At 45.2% G+C, this 20,070-nt stretch overlaps 2 pseudogenes; both read right to left on the reverse strand.

The window, feature by feature from the left end:
• Nucleotides 1-233: 233 nt before the first annotated feature.
• LOC139179840 (5S ribosomal RNA) lies at nucleotides 234-352 on the reverse strand (annotated as a pseudogene).
• A 6,976-nt stretch (nucleotides 353-7,328) lies between these two features.
• Nucleotides 7,329-12,769, reverse strand: LOC109578224 (olfactory receptor 4P4-like; annotated as a pseudogene).
• Between the last annotated feature and the right edge of the window lie 7,301 nt (nucleotides 12,770-20,070).

The following is a 20,070-nucleotide window of genomic DNA, read 5'->3' on the forward strand; positions in this document are numbered from 1 at the left end:
GCAGCCCCCCGGGTTTGCCTGAGGCACGCCAAGGGAGCCCCAGACGGAGACCCGCGGGACGGTCGTCTGGTTTCCTGGAAGCCAAATGCGGAGGGGCTCGCGGGCTGCGCGAAGGCAACCCAGGTCTGCAGCGGGAGTCGGTGCCCTGGCCACCCACCCCCAGGAGGAGCTGGGGCTGCGGGAGCCCAAGAGTTGGGACGTGGGGCGGGGGCTAAAGGAGAGGGAAGGCAAAGAGCCTACAGCACCCGGTATGCCCAGGCGGTTTCCCACCCAAGTACTAACCAGGCCCGACCCTGCTTAGCTTCCGAGATCAGATGAGATAGGGCGCGTTCAGGGCGCTATGGCCTTAGATGGAGGCTGCTGTCGCCCGGCGCCCTAAGAGCCCTGCGCTGCACCTCCGTTTCGCTCTGACCTGCGGGTCAGCCATTCTGTCTACAAGTGATTTTACTCCCTCCCCTTTCTCTCCCTGCTTTCTGAGAGTCTCTCTCCTTCCATACTTGATGGTGTAATGAATGGATGCCTTAGATCATTTTCCCTCAACATTTTTTTCTCTTTATTTTTACATTGATTTCTATGAATTCATCTTCAAGTTTATGGATTATTTCTGCTAGCATCTCAAATGTGCTGTTGAACCTATCAATTTTTCATTTCAATTATTTTAGTTTTCAAATCCAGAATTTATGTTAGTTTCCTTTAAAAAAAATAATTTGTAGCTCTTCATTGAGTCTCTCTGTTTGTTGACTTCGTATCATACTGTCATCTAATTCTTCAAACATGGTTCCATTATTTCATTTTGTAGTTATCATTATTTTGATATTTTATCTTTTGACCTTCATACTGAATTTATAAGAGATATACTTATATGAGTTATCAGTGGTATGTTATACAAATGCTTTACTCACCACCATTACAACATTAGAGTTTTCTGAGTTTAACTGTATACTTACCTGTCCCAGCAGGTTGATAAAGAGTCCAAGCCTAAAGGCCCTTTAAGGAGGAGGCAAGCTTGCTTTCTTTTTCACATTCTTTTGCCTAAGACAAGTAGGCATTGTAGGGAGCAGTATCTCAGGTACAAGGACATTCCTCTTTTTGAGCTTTGGATGTATGTTATAGGAAAGGGTCTGGGCAAAAGGCTCACATCCTTGAGATGTTTTTTGTCTATTCTCAGAGGCTAGTTGAGAAGTATATATGGCCCCACTTAAATTAGTGAGCCCCTTCTGATGTCTGTGTCAGAAGCTTTTTCTGTCACCTTCACTTTAAATAAAATATACACAAAGCTCTGAGTGACTGAGACTGTCTTTGGCCCCAGAGTAATATCTTCTTCTTAGACACCATGAATCCAGTGGCATCGGTCACCGTTGACTGCTAGGTTATCATCTTGGGGGCTTGTCCAAGATCTTCAAGACAAGGTAAGAACACTCAGAGTTGAGATTCTTTTGCTCTTTTACTGTGGTCTCTACTTTACTATGGAGAAGGCAATGGCACCCCACTCCAGTACTCTTGCCTGGAAAATCCCATGGGTGGAGGAGCCTGGTAGGCTGCAGTGCATGGGGTCGCTAAGAGGTGGACACGACTGAGTGACTTCACTTTCCCTTTTCACTTTCCTGCATTGGAGAAGGAAAGGGCAATCCACTACAGTACTCTTGCTTGGAGAGTCCCAGGGGCGGGGGACCCTGGTGGGCTGCCAACTCTGGGGTCTCACAGAGTCAGAAACGACTGAAGCAACTTAGCAGCAGCAGCAGCAGCTACTTTACTAAATCAGAAGCATGTGGACTGAATTTCTTTTCCCCAGTCAGCTTTTCCTGGTCCCTCTGACCATTTCATATCTGCTTGGGGAATTAAAGTTATTAACCTTGTGTGCCGGATTGTAGACTTTCAAGGGACTTGCAATCCATGCTGTTATTGTGCTTTTCTAGCAAGGCCCCCACTCCAAGTTTTACAGGACACTGCAGACAGGAGCACTTTAGGGAGCTAGCTGGAGCTCTAGCTCCAGGGACATCTCTCAGACTAGAAATCACCATCCTGACCCCACAGACACACAGGCAAGTTCTTGTCATGGCTATGCCTCTGGACTATATGGATTGAGGCATTGCTGGTGAGCATGAGATTCCTGAGGACACAGATTGGGACACCCCAGATTTGGGCAGATTGAAAGTGCATTGGGCTTCTTCCCTTAGTAACGCTAGCTCTTAGCAGAGCAGACGAAGCCCTCCAGTGGCTCTTGTCTCAACTCCTTAGGTATTCTTTTTGTACAGTCTGATGGACAGGAATAAAAAGGATGATGCTGGCACTCCATGAATATGAAGGATTAGTTTTTCCTCGCAGGCGGGCCCTCCATCACCTCCTTTGTTATTAAATAGACTCGTGTGGCCACTCTCAGGAGGATGTCTTGGGTTTTCTGTTCATCCCTTATGACTTGCCACTTATACTGTTATGAGGAATGTGCGCAGGTACACAGAAGTTGGGTGCTTCCCCTAGTGGTCTTGGCTCGGCAAGCATCCGGAAAACTACTCTGTTCCACCCCAGGTGGTGCCGGAATAAAAGGGAAATCAAACCAAGGTTTTAATGGTGAGGACCTGGACATCAGTCTGGGATGCCATCAGGTCTAACCCTGGTGCATCTCCACCATGCCTGGGTGGTAGAACGAGGGGGGTTGGGAGTAGGACACCTTCACCTGTAAGAGACAGGTTAGCTCTGGCCAGGGAAGGAAGCTTAGGTGGAAAATCAGTCTCCAACCCCGTCTAGAGCAGGGGCAGACACCTCTGGTAGAAAAAAGCCATGGCACTGGGCACTGCCTTTTTCTCTCTTACAGATGGGCCTAACAGTCCAGAACCACCCCCCCCCAATAATATCTTGAAAAACTGGGATAATTTTGATCCTCAAGGCCTAAAAATCCCTTATATATGGGGTTTCTTTAATAGAAGAACTCACCTGCCCAGAGAGAGAATCCCTGCTGGGACATCTTATCAATCAGTCTACCCCTGTCATCAGAGCCCATCTGAGCACTCTCTGGTTTAAAGCTTAGCTATGAAGCTATGACTACATGAAGGAGAAATTACATTTTGAACCCTGAATGGCCACGTGTATTCTTTAGACTCCGGAGAAAACTAGGTAAAATGGAATCTTCTTGAAATTGCAAAACTGGTTCTTTTTGCACATGTAATTACTAAAAGTTTGACTTGTGAAAATACTCTTTTGGGGAGCTCTGATCCTGCCTGAGACACAGAAACATGCCTGGGGAAAAACCTGAGTTAACTCTTATCATGTCCTTGAGATACACAGCCCACTCTATCTGGGACTCCAGCCATGAGCTGGAACTCAAGCCAAGAAAATAAAAGGGACAAAGAGACATTTTAAATTTCAGGTGGAAAATTGTGAGGTTTCTGTCTGTCCAGATTTGTGTGTGTCTCGGTGTATGTCTCCATCCTTGGAAAAAATTGCTAAAGGCTAAGTGGTTCAATGAGCTCTAATTAATTGGCCTAAAGAGAAGTCAGTGCTTACAAATCAAACAATTCTAAATTCAAGAAAATTAAAGTAAATGAATTTGAGGCTTGTGTGATCTGGGAAATAATCATTACTGAATTGATACATGATATTGATGTTTGTTTATTGATCTAATTAACAGAGGCATTGTGAAGATACTTTTATAAATGATATAACTTTGGGTGATTTATCCTTACCAATCTACAGAATGATGAGGTAAAGTACAAGTCATGGTTTCTGAAGAAAAGTAAGATGTGTGTTTTTAATAAAAAGTAATAAGGAATGGAATTACATTCTATTAAGGAAAAGCAAAGTAAGTCTAAACGTACAGGTGGCTGTCCTCTAAATGGACAAATGAAGTGATGAGTACAGAAAGTGTAAACAGGTGTGTTGCAAGTGAAAGAAGAGTTTTGTGCATGCTACAAGTTTGTTAAGACATTAAACTGACTTTGAAGTCTTATTGTTACTATGACTAAGTGAATAACTATTGTTTCACAGTGAATATAAGCTGTTACCAAACTGGAATTTGGTTTTCTCTCACTGATTAAAAGAACAAAGTTTTCTTGGAATGTGGCTTTTGAGAACAGACTACAGCACATATGAACAAAGCTCATTCTGCTTCTACAAAAGTTAACACGTCTTCAGGGGATTTAAAATGGATTAAAAATGGCCATAAACCAAAGAGTTGGGGCTATGAGAGGTCCAAGATGGCCATTGGGCTTTTCCTGGCTCCCTGACAAACCTCATTTTTATTTGATAATGCCTTTCCTGGCTTCAGGATTAATATCTCAGAATAGAAAAAAATGGTTAAAAGGTGCTTTCCACAATCTCCAGTGATCAGGGCACCCACTTTGCTGGACAGGTCATACAGACGTTCACAAAAACTTCATGAGTCTCTTCGAGACTATTGCTTTCACTGATGTCCTTGGTCATTGGGCAAGGACAGCAGAACAAAGGGATCAATTGCATGGGATGGAGTAGACTGCTAAATATGACCACAATTTTCACGACTTTTTGTCTGACATATTGTTGACTTTTACGCTGTGTTTTCAGATATAAAGAAGCACTTCTCCTCGAGTTACTGATCGTTTAAAACAATCTAGTGATTTACTCCTATGGGTAAAATTATACCTTTTTTCTCTCTGCCTCATCCCTCCAGAAACTGGAGACACTTGGGTTCTGAACAGCCTTATCAGGTAAATAAAAAGACTGTCTCCCGACATATACAGAAATCTCAACGTATACTGGGGAGCTCTAAAAGAAAAATCCACCTAACTGATGTCAGGCCTATGGCATCTATTATGTTTCACTGAATATTAAGTTCCAGTTTTTTTAATTAAGGTCTGTATTTACTAAGACTCACTCCTTAGATAGTTCCTTGTGGTTATGTTACATTGCTAAGAGGTTTAATTAAGTTGTTACAAAGGACATTCTGAGTTTGTTTCTAAAGCTTATCTCAATAACCAGTCTTTGAATAAAGATCAGATGCTCAGGATCTACAACCAGGATATCAACAGCAAGCTATAGTCATTTAGCAAACTAAGTCAGATGACATGGAGATGTCACTGGGCTACACCTAATAGAAGTTCTTGACTTAACTTCTTATGATTCTACTATTACTGCTATTGTTTTCGATATTGCCTGTTTCAAGAAGTGTTGTTCCTTACATTATCAAGTGTGTGACTGAGCCACTAAGTGAGTCACTGTATGACTTAGCTGTAAAAAGAAGAGAAGTGAAAAGCAAAGGAGATAAGGAAAGATATAAGCATCTGAATGCAGAGTTCCAAAGAACAGCAAGGAGAGATAAGCAAGCCTTCCTCGGCGATCAATGCAAAGAAATAGAGGAAAACAACAGAATGGGAAAGACTAGAGATCTCTTCAAGAAAATGAGAGATACCAAGGGGACATTTCATGCAAAGATGGGCTCGATAAAGGACAGAAATGGTATGGACCTAACAGAAGCAGCAGATATTAAGAAGAGGTGGCAAGAATACATAGAAGAACTGTACAGAAAAGATCTTCACAACCCAGATAATCACGACGGTGTGATCACTGACCTCGAGCCAGACATCCTGGAATGTGAAGTCAAGTGGGCCTTAGAAAGCATCACTACGAACAAAGCTAGTGGAGGTGATGGAATTCCAGAGGAGCTATTTCAAATCCTGAAAGATGATGCTGTGAAAGTGCTGCACTCAATATGCCAGCAAATTTGGAAAACTCAGCAGTGGCCACAGGACTGGAAAAGGTCAGTTTTCATTCCAATCCCAAAGAAAGCAATGCCAAAGAATGCTCAAACTACCGCACAATTTCACTCATCTCACATGCTAGTAAAGTAATGCTCAAAATTCTCCAAGCCAGGCTTCAGCAATACACGAACCGTGAACTTCCAGATGTTCAAGCTGGTTTTAGAAAAGGCAGAGGAACCAGAGATCAAATTGCCAACATCTGCTGGATCATGGAAAAAGCAAGAGAGTTCCAGAAAAATGTCTATTTCTGCTTTATTGACTATGCCAAAGCCTTTGACTGCATGGATCACAATAAACTGTATGAAATTCTGAAAGAGATGGGAACACCAGAACCCCTGACCTGCCTCTTGAGAAATCTGTATGCAGGTCAGGAAGCAACAGTTAGAACTGGACATGGAAAAACAGACTGGTTCCAAATAGGAAAAGGAGTACATCAAGGCTGTATATTGTCACCCTGCTTATTTAATTTCTATGCAGAGTACATCATGAGAAATGCTGGACTGGAAGAAATACAAGCTGGAATCAAGATTGCCGGGATAATATCAGTAACCTCAGATATGCAGATGACACCACCCTTATGGCAGAAAGTGAAGAGGAACTAAAAAGCCTCTTGATGAAAGTGAAAGTGGAGAGTGAAAAAGTTGGCTTAAAGCTCGACATGAAGAAAACGAAGATCACGGCATCTGCTCCCATCACTTCATGGGAAATAGATGGGGAAATAGTGGAAACAGTATCAGACTTTATTTTGGGGGGCTCCAAAATCACTGCAGATGGTGACTTCAGCCATGAAATTAAAAGACGCTTACTCCTTGGAAGAAAAGTTATGAACAACCTAGATAGCATATTCAAAAGCAGAGACATTACTTTGCCAACAAAGGTCCGTCTAGTCAAGGCTATGGTTTTCCCTGTAGTCATGTATGGATGTGAGAGTTGGACCATGAAGAAGGCTGAGCACCGAAGAATTGATGCTTTTGAACTGTGGTGTTGGAGAAGACTCCTGAGAGTCCCTTGGACTGCAAGGAGATCCAACCAGTCCATTCTGAAGGAGATCAGCCCTGGGATTTCTTTGGAAGGAATGATGCTAAAGCTGAAACTCCAGTACTTTGGCCACCTCATACAAAGAGTTGACTCTTTTGAAAAGACTCCGATGCTGGGAGGGACTGGGGGCAAGAGGAGAAGGGGACGACAGAGGATGAGATGGCTGGATGGCGTGACTGACTCGATGGACATGAGTCTAAGTGAAGTCCAGGAGTTGGTGATGGACAGGGAGGCCTGGCGTGCTGCGATTCATGGGGTCATGAAGAGTCGGACAGGACTGAGCGACTGAACTGAACTGAACTGACATAACATAAGAAATCCCCACGTAATAGGAATTAAAATCAGTATATGAGTTTTCTCATACAGTGTGATTTACTAGCGAAAAGCAACCACCACCCCACAACCTGAACTGCTCATGAATCCAGACTGAATGAGGCAGGCAGAATAACGTCTTATTTTAAGCCTCATTCCGAGAGAGAGAGATTTGTATGAATGATGTCTCTGTGAAATGAAGCAATATATTCTGGCTACTTTCTTTCCTAGTACTTGTACTTATTAACAAGAGAGATAAGAATGGCATATATTGTAAGCATCTTTTTTAAAAATTCCTCACCCAAAATATCTGGTATTAAACTCTGTAGTTCGTGGCTGAAGGTCATGGATTATGGTTTATGCTTAATGTACACATGAAGGCAGAACTGAGGTCTCTATGGAAGGCTATTAAACACTATAAGCAAACACAGAGATGGGGATATTGAAAAATATCAGTTATTACCAGATAGTCACAACTATCTGGGAAGATGAATGGATGATCTTTATGAAAATGTAACTCCAAACAACTGATCCACTTGAGGAGATAATTCAATTGGGAAAATAAGTAAGATTTGGTTAATTTACATTATTTACTACATATTCATTCAGTTACTTTGATAACTTTTGCCTCCTTAAGATTATTATTTACAATTCTGAAACACCATTCTTTTTTTACATTTAAATATGAAGCAAAATATGAAAATAATATTTGCAAAGTATCTTGCAACTACAAAAATAAGACACATACATATTCAGTTCAGTTCAGTCCCTCAGTCGTGTCTGACTCTTTGAGACCCCATGTACTGCAGCAAACCAGGCCTCCCTGTCCATCACCAACTCCCGGAGTCCACCCAAACCCATGTCCATTGAGTCAGTGATGCCATCCAGCCATCTCATCCTCTGTTGTCCCCTTCTCCTCCTCCCCTCAACCTTTCCAAGCATCAGGGTCTTTTCAAATGCGTCAGCTCTTCTCATCAGGTGGCCAAAGTGTTGGAGTTTTAGCTTCAACATCAGTCCTTCCAATGAACACCCAGGACTGATCTCCTTTAGGATGGACTGGTTGGATCTCCTTGTAGTCCAAGGGACATTCAAGAGTCTTCTCCAACACCACAGTTCAAACGCATCAATTCTTCAGCCCTCAGCTTTCTTTAGAGTCCAACTCTCACATCCATACATGACTGCTGGAAAAACTATAGCTTTGACTAGACAGATCTTTGTTGCTAGTAAAGTAATGCTCAAAATTCTCCAAGCCAGGCTTCAGCAATACGTGCACCATGAACTTCCAGATGTTCAAGCTGGTTTTAGAAAAGGCAGAGGAACCAGAAATCAAATTGCCAACATCTGCTGGATCATCGAAAAAGCAAGAGAGTTCCAGAAAAACTTCTATTTCTGCTTTCTTGACTATGCCATAGCCTTTGACTGTGTGGATCACAATAAACTGTGGAAAATTCTGAAGGAGACACGCACATAATATAGCCAAATATTAATATGGCCTATCTTTGTGTGGAGAACAGTTAACAACATTTTTATGACATATTAATAATATGATTCTTTAAAATTCATAATTTTTCCTATTAATTCTAAAAAATATTACATTATTTGAGAGAGAAACATTAGAAAATATCCTATTACCTAAAATAAATCTATAGTATTAAATATAGTTTAACTCATTATATAGAATACAAATCTATACTATCAATAGTTACATTTTATATCCAAAACGATGCACATTTTCATAAGAAAATGCAGCAATCTTAAAAATGTATTTCAAACAAAATGTATACTTTGCACTAGAAAATCATGAAAATCCTATAGGTATGGATGTATACACATTAGACTTCCCTGGTAGCTCACCTGGTAAAGAATCCATCTGCAATGCAGGAGACCTCTGGTTGATTCCTGGGTCAGGAAAATCCCCTGGAGAAGAGATAGGCTACCCACTCCAGTATACTTGGGCTTCCCTGATGGCTCAGTTGGTAAAGAGTCTGCCTGCAATGCGGGAGACCTGGGTTCAGTCCCTGGCTTGGGAAGATCCCCTGGAGGAGAACATGGCAACCCACTCTGATATTTGTGCCTGGAGAATCCCCATGGACAGAGAAGCCTGGTGGGCTACAGTCCATGTGGCCACAGAGTCAGAAACACCTAAGCACAGCAGCAGAATATATATACATTCCCATCACTGAGTCTGATCTATATATTGTCAAATATTATTTTAGGATTATTCTACACTTGAAATTAGATACGAAGTGAAAGTCTTTTACTTTGAAATAAATCATCTATTTTGAGGAACTAAAGGATTTATATTTTCTTCTTTTTTGTAGCAAAGTCAGTGGTAGTTTATTTATTCCTTGATCATGTATACTTAATATCAAACCCAGTTAAAATAGCAAGAGTTTGTATATATTTTCCCCAATACTTACAATGTTACTTCACAAACAGATCACACAGTGACTTGCTTTTCAGACTGTAAGACTTGCCATGTAGACTATAAGGCTGGACTTTACACTATGTTGTATTTAGATCTATATATTCTTTTCACTTAAGTAAAATAATCGCAGTTCACAAATACACACAAAAAGATCTCTAGGTACTTGATTAAAAGAAATCTAGAGTTGTAGGATACGAGGCTAGGTATATAGTTCTGAAAGGAGTTTGCAGTATGTGATTGTTCTTATTTTCCTATAACTGCCTTTTTGTTTTTGTTTAGTCGCTGAATCATGTCCAGCTGTTTTGCATCCCCATGGGCTGTAGCCCACCAGATTCCTCTCTCCATGGGATTTCCCAGGCAAAAACACTGGAGTGGGTAGCCATTTCCTTCTCCAGAGGATCTTCCTGGCCCAAGGACTGAACCTGTGTCTCCTGCATTAGCAGGTGGATTCTTCAACTGTCTTTTACCTTTTAACATATTATTACCTTTTATACCTTGAGGCCAAGTATTTTGAGAGCGAAGTCTCCCCCAGGTTTAGCCTTCAATACAGGCAGGATCACTCTCCCTCCTGATTTTTCAGTGTGTTTTAACTCTGTAAAAAGTTTTCTTTTCTTTTTTTTTTTTTTTTAAACAAAGGGGATTATTAGTGAAAAGTGAAATCAAGGAAAACACATTGAGAGGAAAATAAAGAAGGAACTACTGAAGGCAAGCTGTTGTTGGAGGCTTGGCTTTTACACATTCTGACTGATTTTCCCATTAGCAGGAGAGAATCAGCAACAGAGGGAGTGATGAGAAGACAGTCACTGGCGTCAGATGAATGACCCTCAGATCATTAAGCTCCCTTCCCAGAACCTTTTATTGCACCAAACTCTTCTTATGGAATTTTTCATCTCCATGTTTCTAAGTGTGTAGATAAGCAGGTTGAGCATGGGGACAATAATTGTGTAGAAGAGCGTAAACACTTTATCTTCTGGTAATGTTGTGGCAGGTCTAATGTAAACAAAGATGACAGGTGTGAAAAAGAGGATCACGGACTGTGATGTGGGAACTACAGGTGGAAAGTGCTTTATGGTGGCTTTCTGCAGAATATGTGCACACATTATACAGAATCAAAATGTAGGAGGCCATGAAAACCACAAAGAGCACCAGTCCCATCAAGCCAGAATTGGCAATGACAAAAAAGCCAATTTTGTGAGTATCAGTGCAGGCTAGTTTCAACAAAAGATATGCATCACGGAAATAGTGATCTATTTCACTGGGGCCACAGAAAGGTCAAACAATCACAAGAAGAAAGAGACCAAGAGAATGAAGAAGTCCCCCTGCACACGACGCTATGAGAACTGAGTGACGTTTTTTCCTGTTCATGGTGATGGCGTCGTGGAGAGGTTTGCTGACGGCCACATAGCAGTCACAGGCCATCCCTGTGAGGATGAAGACCTCAATCCCCCCTCAAAGAAGTGGGTGGTGAAAGGCTGTGTCATGCAGTTTTTATAGGAAATGGCCTTTTTCTCCATCAGTAAGTCAGTCATGAGTTTGGGTGTCACAGTGGAGGTGTAGAAGAGGTCTGAGAGTGCAAGGCAGTTAAGGAAGAAGTACATGGGCTGGGTGATTAGCTGACTGCATGTAATAGAAATCACAATGATCAAATTCCCCAACCAAATAGCCAGGTAACAGAATAAGAAAAATAAAAAGCAGAGGATCTGGACTTTCTTGTCCATAGAAAGTTCTAAGAGGATAAATTCAGTAACATTATTTCTATCTTCCATGATCTGATGTTCAAGAAAGTGATCTGAAATGACAAAACCAATGAAACGAATCATTGATGAGAAAATGGAAACCTAATATCTACTTTAAATGGCACCAATGCCTTTTAAAGACAAGTTATTTTGAGACCCACTGAAATCAGTTTCATTTAATACGAGTCTTTGACTATCTAGTACTAATATTCTTCTAAGAACTAAGAATACAGTGATAAATTAGACAAAGTTCCAGTTTTTATATAATTTAAATTATTTTGTGAGGAAGCAAGGAATTATATTTATCAAGAATTTTTTTAAAAGAGATAATCTTAATGGTGTTAAGTAGGGTGACATATAATGTGCCAATTTAGGATGTAAAATAGAGGTAACTATAGAATTTGCTTGATTAAGTGGTTTCTAATGAAATCACAAAATTGGTGTAGGGTGTGTGGGTGGGTTTTGCAGTGCTGGCACAGAGCCAATGTTAAATAAATATCAATTAAATAAAAATCTGGAAAGTGAACAATGTGCTATAATTTTGAAGGAATAATACAATAAATAATCATCCTTTAGTCAGGTAATTCATGATAAAACTGAAGAACAAATCATTTTTATGAGTGGACTCATAATCCTTTTTGACTTTTAAGTTAGTTAAGTTGCTCAGTAGTATCTGATTCTTTGCGACCCCGTGGACTGTAGACCACCAGGCTCCTCCATCCATGGGATTCTCTGGGCAAGAATACTGGAGTGGGTTGCCATTTCCTTCTCCAGGGGATCTTTCTGACTCAGGGATCAAACCCAGGTCTTCTGCATTGCAGGCAGATGCTTTAACCTCTGAGCCACCAGGGAAGCCCTTTTGACTTTTAAGAGGAAATAATTCCTTCATGTGAAATACTCCATGAAACTTTCATATTTCTTAAACAATATTTGAAGCATCTCTAGGTTAATATATTGACAACTATGCTTTTCCTGTTTGTCTATATTTCTCTTGCAAGATTATTTCCTCTTTCAAAATAAATTAACATTCAGAAGTTATTTGAGTTCCATCTTATCAGACTGTAATTATAGTTGCCTAGTTTGGAAATAATATACTGAGAAATGGGCTCCACTAATTCCAAATTAGTTCCCCTAAACACAATGCAATAAACAAGATGGAGCACTTCTTCCCGTAATTTCTTAGAGAATTCACCCACACAGTCTGCATGTGGAGTAGAGTTCCCTTTGGTCCACATCTTCGCTAGCATTTGTTATTGATAGACTTTGCAATGAGGACCATTCGGATTCGAGGAAGTGGTCCCTCCTTGTAATTTGCAGTTGAGTCGCTCCAATCATTAGTGTTATGGAGCAAGATGAACTTTTGGAAATGCAGATGCAATTCTATCACCTCCCTGCCACAACTGCTCTTGGATTTTCCCATCATATTGAATATATGATCACATCCCTTCATTGCTTGTTCCCGAAGTTTGTCTCTGATGTCTTTTCACTGGAATGCCCTCTGCACTCTTTGGATTCCGTCCCATAGGGCATTTTTCATTTCTAGAATGTCCTACGTTTCCCTGGTCACATAGCCTTCCAAGATGCTATTTTCCCGGCGTGAAATTCTTCCTGCATCTTAACCCTGGTTTACGTAGGTTCAACCTACGGATCTCAAATCAATTGTTACTCTGAAAAGCCTTTGCTGACACCCAGGTTTTGGTGAGGGAAGAGGTCCCACTATAAGTTTTCAAAGGATCTGGCTGTGATGTATCATTAAATTCCTCTCAGTGAAAGCAGGAACTCTGTGTCTTCTTCTCTCCACATTCTATTTCCAGAAATTTATTACACGCCTCCTAGCTCATTGTAGGTGCTCAGTATTTACTGAGTGTGTGAAAGACAGAAAAGATCTTGGAGGCCTCAAGTTGTCATTTGGCTCGGCACTTTTGATCTCCTTGTATATTTGGCGATTGAATTCTTTCTTTCCTGGGTTGATGTGTACACTATAATCAAGGCAAAATATAAGGCATTAATACATATCCATAGATATAGGTTCTTGCTTTCAAGGAACTCGTACAGCACATTTCTACAAGTTAGGGCTTTTCAAATGCTCTAGAAGTATGTGAACGTTCAGTATGATTCATTTTCACTTCAAAGAAAAATCGTTTGACTTCCATAGCAAAGGTGGAGACCTTCCAACGTTTAGTCCAATACTTATACCTTGACCATTTCAGGCAAGTCTTGTGGCTCCTTCTGGAGGTGTGTGGCACTTGCAGAAATGTGAAGATTTTCCAACGTCCTCAGACTTTGCTGTCATTTGCAATCATCAAGAAAGCTTCCAAGTCTCCCACCACACACAGTCAGTAGCCAACAGAGTGGATTCCAGGAATATGCGTTGTTAACCAGCATCACCGTTGATACTGTTGCTGCACACTCAATGCAGTGGGCAGGGCCTGGATTGCCCACTGGGTCTCACGTGGAAAGGAAAGAAGGGCTTCCCCCACCCGACCTGCTGTTCACAGCCTTGTGACTAGAAACGGTCCCCGAAACAAGAATCAGACAAACCAGAGAAGCCCAGATGATAGTCCTTGAGATGAAGGAACTAAGCAGCTGGTTGAGATGGCACCAAGGGGAAAGGTTGCCCTTTTTGTCTGCCCCTCTACTCCTTTCTTCCTGGACGCCTTAGGGTTTTGTCATGGAGATTTGAAATAAAGTGCACAAAAGTCATATGTGTTGAATCACGATTTTGCATTTAACCATCTCTCAAAAAGGAAGAGAGCTTCACCTGCACATGTTTCTTTCAAAAACGTCAACTGCTTTTCAATTCTGGGGTTTCTCTCTTGCCTTGTTCAAGTAGCCTTAATAGTAAAAATCAATGAAAAGTACATAAAGATTCACAGATACCAACAAAGGACAGCTTCTGTTTCTGAAATCATCTTTCCATTTAGTAGAACACGAGCTCTATTCTTTGTATTTTGCCTAGGGAATTAGCAATGTCCTGGTTCAGATGGCAAGGCATCCGCCCGCAGGAGACTCGGGTTTGATCCCTGGGTCGGGAAGATCCCCCGGAGAAGGAAATGGCAGCCCACTCCAGTATTCTCGCCTGGGAAATGCCACGGACAGAGGAGCCTGATGGGCTGCAGTCCATGGATCGTATCAAAGTTGGGCTCAACCCAGCAACTACGAACACAAGTATTTCCAAAGACCACACTCAAGTGTGTGTGTGTGTGTGTGTGTGTGTGTGTGTGTTTGTGTATCTCCTCTCGCCATCTTGGAGTCTGTCTCAGAATCTTCATGTATTTCTGCCTCTGTATCTCCTGACAGCCGGCCGCCGGCCCGTTCGTCTGGCCTCGGCCTCTGCCAGGTGCTCTGCCTCTGGCTGAGGAGCTTGCGCAGGCCAGCTGTCTCCCTTGGCGTGGGTGCGTGCGAGTGTCTGTGTGTCTGTCTGTGTGCCTGCCTGTGGCTCGTCTGCTCTCTCAGGAAGGTCGAGTGCTTGGCGGGCGGCGTGGGGGCAAAGGGGGGGCCTTGGTAGTGTGAAGGGGCGGGGCTGAGGCGCTCAGGTCCACCGCGCCTCCGTGGCTTCCGGTGGGTTTCGGCACCGGGCAGGTGCCGGGCAAGTTAGGAACTCAAGTTTCGCTGTGCCTAGGCCCGCAGGATGTTCAGAGGTCCCTGGGCTGCGGGGGTCGGGAGGCGGCGGGCCCTGAAGACAGACACCAACAGGGCCGTGCGGGCCTGAGCAGCGATGGGATCCGGGGTAAGCCCCACTCAGCGAGCGCGGCCGGGTCTGGAGTGGCCGGGGGTGGGAGGGCGCCGAGACCTCCGCAGCCCTCAGCCCAGCCCCCAGGCCCCGCGCGCACACACACACGCCCTCCTGGTCACTGGGGGGTCCTGGAAGCCCTTCGGGCCCCCGGGCCCGGCCAGGCCCTTGCTGGTCTGGTGTTGAAGGTGTTCGGGGGGCGGGCCGGCGTCAGCAGGCTGGAGTCCTGTCGTGGGTCGTGCGGCTCAAATACAGCACGCCCCCCGACGAGAGGTGCGGCCCGTTGGCCCGACCTGCAGGTCGGAGCGAAAGGGAGGCAAGCGCAAGGCTCTTAGGGCGCCCCACGCCAACTGCTCCTGTCTCCGGACATATCAGCTTGAAGGCGCCCGATCTCCTCTGCTCTCCGAAGCTAAGCAGGGTCTGGGCCTGGTTAGCATCTTGGATGGGAGACCACCTGGGAATCCCGGGTGCTGGAGGCTTTTTGCCTACCAGAAGAGGTCCTTTAGCCCCACCCCCTCCCACCCCCCCCCCAGTCCCAATTCTTGGATCCCCCCCGCAGGCCCAGCCCCTCCCAGGGCGGGGGGAGTGGGTGGCCCGGCCCGACTCCCGCTGCAGACCTGGGTTGCCTCCACGCGGCCCACGAGCCCCTCCACATTCGCATTCGGCTTCCAGGACACCAGACGACCAGCAGTCCCCTCTCCATCTGGGGCTCCTTTGGCTTGCCTCAGGCAATCCCGGGGCTTGCACCGACTCCAGCCAGAGCCCCAGCCCCCGCCCCACCCCCTGCCTCGCAGGCGATCGCGCGCGCACGCACAGATAGATGTGCCCAAATGGGGCATCTATCTTGTTCACTTATACTGTGGGTGGATCTATGCCTGGGAGTGGGACTGCTGAACCATAGGCTACTTCTACTTTTAGTTCCTTCGGGAACCTCCATATTCTTTTCCATACCGGCTCTACCAACTCCCATTCCTACTCACCGTGGAGAAGAGTTCCCTTTGCTCCACATCTTCTCCAGCATTGGTTATTGACAGACATTGCAGTGAGGCCCAATCGGACTCATGTGAAGTGGTCCCTCCTGGAGTTTGGAGTTGAGTCTCTCCAGTCATTAGTGATGTGGAGCAAGATGACCTTTTGGAAATGCAGATGCAATGCTGTCACCTCCCTGCTCCAACGGCTCTCGTATTTTCCCAGCATATTGAAGATACGACCACTTCCCTTCATGCTTGCTCCTCACGTTCTTCTCTGATGTCTTTTGCCTGGAATGCCCTCTGCACTCTTTGGCTTCCATCCCATAGGGCATTTTTCGTTTCTTGAATGTCCTAAGGTTCCCTGGTCACATAGCCTTCCAAGATGCTATTTTCCCTGCCTGAAATTCTTCCTGCATCTCAATGCTGGTTTACGTAGGTTCACCCTATGGACCTCAATGCAATGGTTCCTCTGAAAAGCCTTCCCTGACATCCAGGTTTTGGTGAGGGAAGAGGCCCCTCTATAAGTTCTCACAGGATCTGCCTGTGATGTATCATTAGAGTCGTCTCAGTGAAAGCAGGAACTCTGTGTCTTCTTCTCTCCACATTCTATTTCCAGAAACTTATTACTTGCCTCCTAGCTCATCGTAGGTGCTCAGTATTTACTTAGTGTGTGAAAGACAGAAAAGCTCTGGGAAGCCTCAAGGTGTCACTTTTGATCTCTTTGTATATTTGGCGATTCAATTCTTTCCTTTCCTGGGTTGATGTGTACACTATATTCGAGGCACAATCTACGGCATGAAGACACATCCATAAATATAGGTTCTTGCTTTCAAGGAACTCGTACAGCAGATTTCTACAAGTTAGGGCTTTGCAAATGCTCTAGAAGAATGTGAACGTTCAGTATGCTCCATTTTCATTTCAAAGAAAGATCGTTTGACTTCCATAGCAAAAGTGGAGACCTTCCAACGTTTAGTCCAATACTTATACCTTGACCATTTCTGGCAAGTCTTGTGGTTCCTTCTGGAGGTGTGTGGCTCTTGCAGAAATGTGAAGGTCTTCCATCGTCCTCAGACTTTGGTGCCATTTGCAATCAAGACAGCTTCCAGGTGTAGGTTCCAGACCACCACCAAACACAGTCATTAGCCAACGGAGTGAATTCCAGGAATATGCGTTGTTAACCAGCATCACCGTTGATATTGTTGCTGCACACTCAATGCAGTGGGCAGGGCCTGGATTATCCACTGGGTCTCATGTGGAATGGAGAGAAGGGTTTCCCACACACACACACACCACCCCCTCTGTTGACAGCCTTGTGACTAGAAACCGTCCCAAAACAAGAATCAGACAAACCAGAGAAGCCCAGATGGTAGTCCTTGAGATGAAGGAACTAAGCAGCTGGTTAAGATGGCACCAAGGGGAAAGGTTGCTCTTTCTGTCTGCCCCTCTACTCCTTTCTTCCTGGACGCGTTAGGGGTTCATCATGGAGATTTGAAATAAAGTTCACAAAAGTCATATGTGTTGAATCAAGATTTTGCATTTAACCATCTCTCAAAAAGGAAGAGAGCTTCGCCTGCACATGTTTCTTTCAAAAACGTTAGTTGCTTTTCAATTCTGGGGTTTCTCTCTTGCCTTGTTCAAGTAGCCTTAATAGTAAAAATCAACGAAAACCACATAAAGATTCACAGATACCAACAAAGGACAGCTTCTGTTTCTGAAATCATCTTTCCACTTAGTAGAACACGAGCTCTATTCTTTGTATTTTGCCTAGGGAATTAGCAATGTCCTGGTTCAGATGGCAAGGCATCCGCCCGCAGGAGACTCGGGTTTGATCCCTGGGTCGGGAAGATCCCCCGGAGAAGGAAATGGCAACCCACTCCAGTATCCTCGCCTGGGAAATGCCACGGACAGAGGAGCCTGATGGGCCGCAGTCCATGGGTCGTATCAAAGTTGGGCTCAACCCAGCAACTACGAACACAAGTATTTCCAAAGACCACACTCAAGTGTGTGTGTGTGTGTGTGTGTGTGTGTGTGTGTGTGTGTGTGTTTGTGTATCTCCTCTCGCCGTCTTGGAGTCTGTCTCGGAATCTTCATGTATTTCTGCCTCTGTATCTCCTGACAGCCGGCCGCCGGCCCCTTCGTCTGGCCCCGGCCTCTGCCAGGTGCTGTGGCTCTGGCTGAGGAGCTTGCGCAGGCCAGCTGTCTCCCTTGGCGTGGGTGCGTGCGAGTGTCTTTGTGTCTGTCTGTGTGCCTGCCTGTGGCTCGTCTGCTCTCTCAGGAAGGTCGAGTGCTTGGCGGGCAGCGTGGGGGCAAAGGGGGGCCTCCGTAGTGCGAAGGGGCGGGGCTGACGCACTCCAGTGGACCGCGCCTCCATGGCTCCAGGTGTGTTTGAGCACCAGGCAGGTGCCGGGCAAGATGGGCGCTCAGGATTCGTTGCGCCTATGCCCGAAGGAGGTTTAGAGTCCAGCGGGCCGCAGGGGTCAGGTCACGGCAGGTCCTGAAGATCGACACCTCTAGGGCGGCGTGGCCCTGATCAGAGAAACGGATCGGGGGCAGGCCCTGCTCAGCGAACGCAGCCAGGCTTGGAGTGGCTGGGGGTGGGAATGCGCCAAGACCTCCGCACCCATCAGCCCACCCCCCAGGCCCCACGCGCAAGCACGCCCTCCCTCCCGGTCACTGGGATGTCCTGGAAGCCCTTCGGGCCCCCAGGCCTGGCCAGGCGGTTCCTGGTCTGGTGTTGGCGGTGTTTGGTGGCGGGCTGGCGTCAGCAGGCTAGTGTCCTTTCGCAGGTCGTGCACCTCAAGTATAGCACGCCCCCCAAGGAGAGGTGCGGCCTGTTGGCCTGATGTGCAGATCAGAGTGAAAGGGTGGCGACGAGCAAGGCTCTTAGGGCGCCCCACAGCAACCGCCTCTGTCTGGCTGTCGCGGTTTCCGCTGGGTGGCATGTGTTTTCCTCTTTACAACCTGTGCTTGCTGCTCTTCCAGTTTAACTTAGAAGCAGCCCTTATTTTCTGCATTTCTAGTTGTCACCGTTCACTGGGGCTTTCCATGTGGTGCTTGGGATAAAGATCCTGCCTGCCCGTGCATCAGATAACAAGCGATGTGGGTTCAATCCGTGGGTCGAGAAGATGCCCTGGAGGAGGGCGTGGCCACCCACTCCAGTATTCTCGCCTGGAGAATCCCATGGACAGAGGAGCTAGTGGGCTACAGTCCCTGGGGTCTCAGAGTCAGACACGACTGAAGCAGGTTAGCACACACTCAGGTTTTAGTTCAGCCACTCAGGTGTGTCCGACTCTTTGCCACTCCGTGGACTGCAGCACTCCAGGCTTTCCTGTCCTTCAGTATCTCCTGGAATTTGCTCCAACTCATGTCCATTGAATCATCATGCCATAGAACCATCTCATTCCGGTGGCATCCACCAGAGAGGTGGCTGGGGTTTGGCAAAGTGCCTGGTCCTGCTGCATTGGTGTGAACCTGCCCTCACCACTCCCTGACCGTGTGACCGTCACCGTGTCCTCCTCTGTAAATTTGGAGGGGGCAACACCTGCTTGGGAAGGGGCACACACAGCATCTGGTATATAATCAATGCACCATCCATCACAGCATTGTATATATTAATAACAGGGATCACATTTAATAACCTGCTCCTTTTTCTCTCTTGTCACTTAACTGTGCTCCAGATCACATCTGCTTTACTTACCCCTGTAAATCCCACACCCAGCACAAACAAGACTCAACAAATTTGTGGCTGAAGAGGCAGGAACATACCCTGTCTTCAAGAAGATGAAGCCAAGCGAGATGAGGGCCTAATGATAATCCTGTGTGATGAGGGGACCCCAGGAGGACCTGCGTGGCTGTGGGGTGGGGTGGGGGCATGGGCAGAGCCCCTGATGAGCTCCTGGGATGGGGAAGGTGGCAGGAAGGAGGGCAGGATGTTCCTTGTGGGGTGTCCACAGATTGTACTTCACCCCTCACTGATGAGCACTTAGGCAGTTTACAAACACGTGTCACTGTTAGGAGGAAACAATCATTGCCCAGCTCCTACTCAATTGATTTCGTACAATATGTTTCTAGCATTGGAGTACAATCATCTGCTTTATTCATTCCATGCTCCGTTCATCCACCC

The sequence above is a fragment of the Bos indicus genome, chromosome 25 (assembly GCF_029378745.1).
Source record: "Bos indicus isolate NIAB-ARS_2022 breed Sahiwal x Tharparkar chromosome 25, NIAB-ARS_B.indTharparkar_mat_pri_1.0, whole genome shotgun sequence".
Classification (NCBI taxonomy): Eukaryota; Metazoa; Chordata; class Mammalia; order Artiodactyla; family Bovidae; genus Bos; species Bos indicus.